Source organism: Miscanthus floridulus, chromosome 8 (assembly GCF_019320115.1).
Source record: "Miscanthus floridulus cultivar M001 chromosome 8, ASM1932011v1, whole genome shotgun sequence".
In the NCBI taxonomy this organism is placed as follows: domain Eukaryota; kingdom Viridiplantae; phylum Streptophyta; class Magnoliopsida; order Poales; family Poaceae; genus Miscanthus; species Miscanthus floridulus.
This window is the reverse complement of record NC_089587.1, coordinates 203150836-203156835: the sequence shown is the minus strand read 5'-3', so window position 1 is coordinate 203156835 and position 6000 is coordinate 203150836.

Genomic DNA, 6000 nt, shown 5'->3' with positions numbered 1-6000 from the left:
TCGTGTAACTTGCTAGTTAATATTAGGTAGGTTTGCGTCAGCCTAAACGTAGCACGATAGAGTCCTATTCTAAAATACAGTATATTAGGTTTCATGTAACTTGCTGATTAGTACTAGGTAAGGTTTACGTCGGCCTAAAGATAGCACGATAACATACGCGTAAGCACAAATGACGAACAACTTACAAGAGGCAATAGAAAGCAAGAGAGGAAAGAGGCAAAACACACATAAAAGGTGGAACCGTGGAAGGGGTACAGAGACAAGCTTATAGTAGAGGTACACGCAAAACGTAGAACGATAGCATGCCCGGCGCCTAGCAGGAGAGACTAGCACCAATAGGAAAGGGTAGCAGTAATGTCAACGAGAGCGAACAACTATTTCACCATCCACTATAGCGAACAACTATTTCACCGTCCAACAGGAAATGGCAGTAGTAATGATAGCATGCCCGGTGCCAAGCAGGGCCCTCGCAGTCTCACCATGTCCCATCACACATCCCCCCTCCCTCCTCCCGTCCACTATAGCGGCGGTCTTGTCATGTGGTGTGGGCAGTCGAGCACCGCTCGCGCAGGACGGAGTGGGTAGAGTGGCATTGACATCACACAACCTGTACAGACAATAAAAAATCTCAACACGTAGGGATGTAGTAATCGTACGTACATACCCATCCCACGAGCCATGATAACCGCTCCAACTTCTGCACAGTACTCTTCCACCCGCCGTCTGGCCATCCTGTTGTCGAAAAAGCTACGGGCAATAAAGTACTAGCATAGCGAGCGAGGGAGGGAGAGGAAAGGAGGCTCGGCGCCAGGAGCAACGGCGTCGAGCTCAGCGCCAGCATCTATGGCGTCGAGCTGCCTACCAAATCAGCGTCACATCAACATCGAGCCCAAGATCTCGGCACTAGGGACGCTGGCGCGAGACATGTTAGCTTGGCGCCAGCACCAATGGCGCCGAGCAAAGGGTCCATATTCTGAAATCTTTCCACCAAGGGTCTATTTGTGAGAAACTTTCAAAAAAGAGCTAAAATATAAAAAAATCGGACATGGAGGCAGGCATCGCTTGTCATCTAGCTAGGTCGAACGAAGCCGGGGGAAGGGGTCGGAGCTAGTAGAGCTTCGCGCCCGGTTGGTGCCTGCCAGTGCACTAGTGCCCTCCTCGTGTCCAAACCAGATTGCGCGCTTGGATCACCGAGTAAAATTTAGTTCATCCTTTAATACTAGGCTAAACATAGATTAATCTAACCATCAACAAATGACTGGAGTATTAATCGATGTTTAACATCCTGTTTGACATCTAAAACCAGAACTAATTTTTAGTTGGCTTGATAAACGCCCCCTAAAATTTGGCTTATGTGTAAATATGTGATAGGAAAATACTATTCCATAGCAGAAAAGTACTCCCTCCATCCCAATTTGTAAGTCGTTATGGCCCTATTCACTTTTTCCAAATTGTAAGTTGTCATATCACTTTCGTATTCATTCAGCTTCGGTCTATTCTAAAATTACCCTCGCCTCCGCTCGCTCAGTTGGCTCCTGCCTTTCGCTCGGTCGACTGCCTAGCTCCCTCTGCCCCAGATCCAGATCGAGCCTTCCCAAAATCGACGACGTCTTGCTTCGCCTTTCCCCGAAATCGTCGACGTCTTTGGTCCCCTCTAATCTAGCGAGCGCTTCGATGTGCCTTCAAAACCGGAATCCACAAATGCCTCATGCGGTTGCAGCTTGGGAGTTGGATCTGGGGTGGCCCAAGAAGAAGGGCAGAAGGCGGCGGCGGTGCCCATCTAGATTTAGTGTACGTACCTTCTCCCCTCTAAATCTTCATTAGGAATCTTATATTGTTTGATAAAACGTTCATCTTTTCACTAATTTGGTTGGTTAATATGCACTACGTCGAACTTGTTCGGCGTCATCAAGTTGCTGCTCAAGGAGTTACCCTCGTTGGGGGAGGCTCTCCACGGCGTCGGCCCAGGCGGCGCGTGGTTCAGTGAGGTGGTGCTCGGCGCCATCAGCTTTAGCCTCGTCGTCAATAGCGTTGCGGCGTTGAAAGCTCTAGTTTGGTGTTGGTAAATTGATGAAACCCTAAGTGCTAACCTAGTTTATCAAATGATCATGAGATATATAGCACATTCCAAGTGGTGAAGCAAATGAAGATCATGACATGATAATGGTGATGCCATGGTGATGATCAAGTGCTTGGACTTGAAAAGAAGAAAGAGAAAAACAAAAGGCTCAAGGCAACAGTATAAATGGTAGCAGCTATTTTGTTTTGATGATCAAGACACTTAGAGAGTGTGATCACATTTTGGTTGGATAGCCGTACTATTAAGAGGGGTGAAACTCGTATCGAAATGCGGTTATCAAAGTGCCACTAGATGCTCTAACTCATTGCATATGCATTTAGGATCTAGTGGAGTGCTAACACCCTTGAAAATATTTGTGAAAATATGCTAACACATGTGCACAAGGTGATACACTTGGTGGTTCGCACATTTGAGTATGGGATAGGAACTTCACCGGTGGAGTGTCCGCCCGTAGAGTGCGGACAGTCCGACGGTGCCATTGACACCCTAGACAAAAAAGATGGAGGTCATTGTAAGTGACCGAATGCTGGTCTCTAAAGGACCGGCGCGTCCGGTCAGTAGCAGCTGAAAAAGCGCAGCGTCGGTCGTCGACTGGATGCTGGCGCTGAAACGACCGAACGTTGGCTAGCTACGTCCGGTCACATTGACATGGTCACATACAGAGGAGTCGCTGAGTGACCGGACACTGGGTGTGTCCGGTCGAGCATAACCGGACGCGTCCGGTCGTGAAAAGTCATCTCTGTATGCTTACTGGAAACGACCGGACGCTAGAGTTCAGCGTCCGGTCACTTTGAGCTGCTGCGTTCGGTCATCACATGATCGTTGAGATCGAGCGCTCAGCATTTGATGAGAGGAGACACGTGGCACGCATCGCGTGATCAGATGCTGAGGTCCAGCGTCCGGTCAGTATGACCGGAGAGTCCGGTCACCCCGTGTTGTGCCTAGTGAAGGGGTACAATGGCTCTATTTCATGAGGGCTTCTATTTAAGCCCCATGGCTGGCTCAAGCTCACTCTCTTGGCCATTTGCATTGACATAGCAACTTTGTGAGCTTAGTCAAAGCCCTTCCACGCATCTCCATCATTGATTCATCATCTTTGTGAGATTAGGAGAGAATCCAAGTGCATTGCTTGAGTGTTTGCATCTAGAGGCACTTGGTGTTCGTGTTTCGCTGTGGGATTTGCTTGTTACTCTTGGTGGTTGCCACCACCTAGATGGCTTGGAGCAGTGAGGATCATCGAGCGGAGGTTGGTGATTATCTCTGGCTCCGATCGTGGTGATTGTGAGGGGTTCTTGACCTTTCCTCGGCGGAGAGCCAAAAGGTACTCTAGTGGATTACTCGTGGCTTGTGTGATCCTTATCTTGTGTTGGTTGTACGACACCCTATTGAGGGTTTGGCGTGTGATGCCAATTAGCTCGTGAACGTCCAAGTGAGTGAATCGCCACAACGAGGAGTAGCTTGCCGGCAAGCAAATGAACCTTGGTAAAAATCATTGTGTTCATCATTTGATTCCGAGATGATTGATCTCCATTGGTATTCATTCTTGTGATTGATTGGCTCCTCATTCGACACAGCGGTATAAACAAATTGCTCACTCTCTTTACATTACTGCAAACTTGTTGTCAAGCTCTTTAGTGTAGCTAGTTGTAAGAGCTTGTTAGTTTGGTTAGTGTGGCTCTTTAGTTAGTTTTTGAGAGCACACTAACTTAGTGTAGTGTCATAGCTATTGTATGGATAGAAACTATATAAAGTAGAATTATGGTAGGTGGCTTGTATTTTTAGTAGGCTAGCACAACACTTGTTTCGCCTCATAATTGTCTAACCGGTTTGTTAAGTGTTGTTCTAGAAATTTTTAATAGGTTATTCACCCCCCTCTAGCCATTAGGACCTTTCAGGCGTTCAACGAGTCCTTGTGGCGCGCCATCGGTGGCATTCTCCACTAGTGCGCCGCCGCCGCCCAGCAAGCGTCACTGTAACGTGGCCGCCACCCAGCAGGCGTCACTGGAACGCGCTGGCGATGGCTGTGCTGGTGCTCGTCGTCTACTCACGCTCGTTTTCCTCCTCGGCCACCACCGCCCCACCAGTACGTGCATCAGTCCATGCCTCGGATCTATCATCTCCCCTTCCTTTTGATGCTGACCCTCTAACCGTGCATGTTTCGTGCTCTTGCAACAGACTATGGATCGGACGAGCGTAGTCTTCAACACCATAAGCTTCTCAAGTCTCCCCTGCAAACTTGTTTAACTGCATACTCCCCTCAGAAGTCCCATTATCTCAAGTACAGTCCCAGTTTCTGAACTGACGCCTTAGATGTGCTTAGGGTTGCTTTACTAGGAGCTGGTTGGCCTCGGGTATGGAGTATCTGAACAAATGCTTTGCAGTACGAGGGAGCCATCCAGACGAATGGCAGAGGATAGAGAATCTGGGACACGTTTGCGCACACTTTCGGTATGTATGCTGAATTTGTGCGTTTCAGATTAGATGGTGTTTTTTGTTGGCGTTTTGTTGGTTTGCCTTGATGCTGAATTATGTGTTCTATTCATATGGTATGGATGTGGATGCAGCTTCATTATATGATGATACTCTTCTTCAAAGATCTTGCGCTAATGGACTTCTGCATGACAACAATCTACTATCACTATCCTTTGATGGCCGCTGCTTCTGCTGTGTACGCTGCTCGCTGCACGTTGAGGTAGAGTCCTCTCTAGACAGAAACTCTGAAGTACCAGATCGGTTCGACACGCCAGTGATGCCCAACTTCCTCACCTAGCTGACTGAGGTCAATTTCCATTTCAAAACTTGGTCACATTCAGTTTTCAGTACATCAGACGATTCAGACCTGAAGAAGTAGAGACATGTCTGAAACTTTGGTTGTTCTGTCTATCAGCAAGAATATCTTGTGCTAATTAAGCAACTCTGCTCTGCCATTAAAGTTTTATGACTTCCAGTTCTATCTAATAATGCAGAACAACTGGCTTATGACTGTCATAAAATGATTCCTACAATATCCATGCTCAAAGTGTCAAAGTAGGCAACAAAACGACATTAAAAATTAGAGGTGACTCTTGGTGCTTTCTATGGCTTATGACTATCGATAGTCCTTGGTGCTTCATACTGGTCTGTGTGAAGTAGAATTATGATACTCTATAGCAGTCTAGAATTTCATCTTGACAGCAAAACAACTATTCTTAGTGTGCAACCCCCATGTTATTATTTTATTCCTATCAATGATGCTTAGTTTACCAATCTACGCATGCTGATGTTAGTTCAGTATGACACTGTAGCAGATTGTTTGAGAAGCTCATTTATGATATCCGTAAGAGCAGAAAAAAGTAAGAAAAAACACATGAATTAACTCTGAGCTGAGAAACTATTGATGACTGAAAACTGAGCTGAGAAACTATTGATGATTAAAAAATAATAGTGGAATGTTGCTTTCTTTCATGTGCAGGCTAAAAGATCAGTGAGAGAATGAGGCTACCTTGGAGTAACATTGCAGATAAGTATTGTCACTCATACATAGGTTCTGAATCAATATTTTGTTCCTCTCTATAAATTTAAAATAATCTCTGAAAATATGCTAGCATAATCTTTACAAAATCTCTTATAGCAACATTCTAAGATACTCAACCGAATTGTGCTAGATGGGCTAGCGCAGTAGCATAGAGACCATTCTTGCATGACAACCGATGAGGTAGCCTCCCTTCTCTTTCTAGGCGTTGCTTATTCATATGTGGGAGTTTGTACCCATTTTCTCCTCCAATTTTCATGACCTCTTTCATGCACAATTGTAGACTTAGGAATACTCGATTCAGAATTGACTCATCATATTCTTCAAACTCTTCCTCCACATTATGAATTAGATCTTCAATAGTTTCTGGACTTCCACAATCAGTTAAGGACTGTATAGAGTTGAAGAA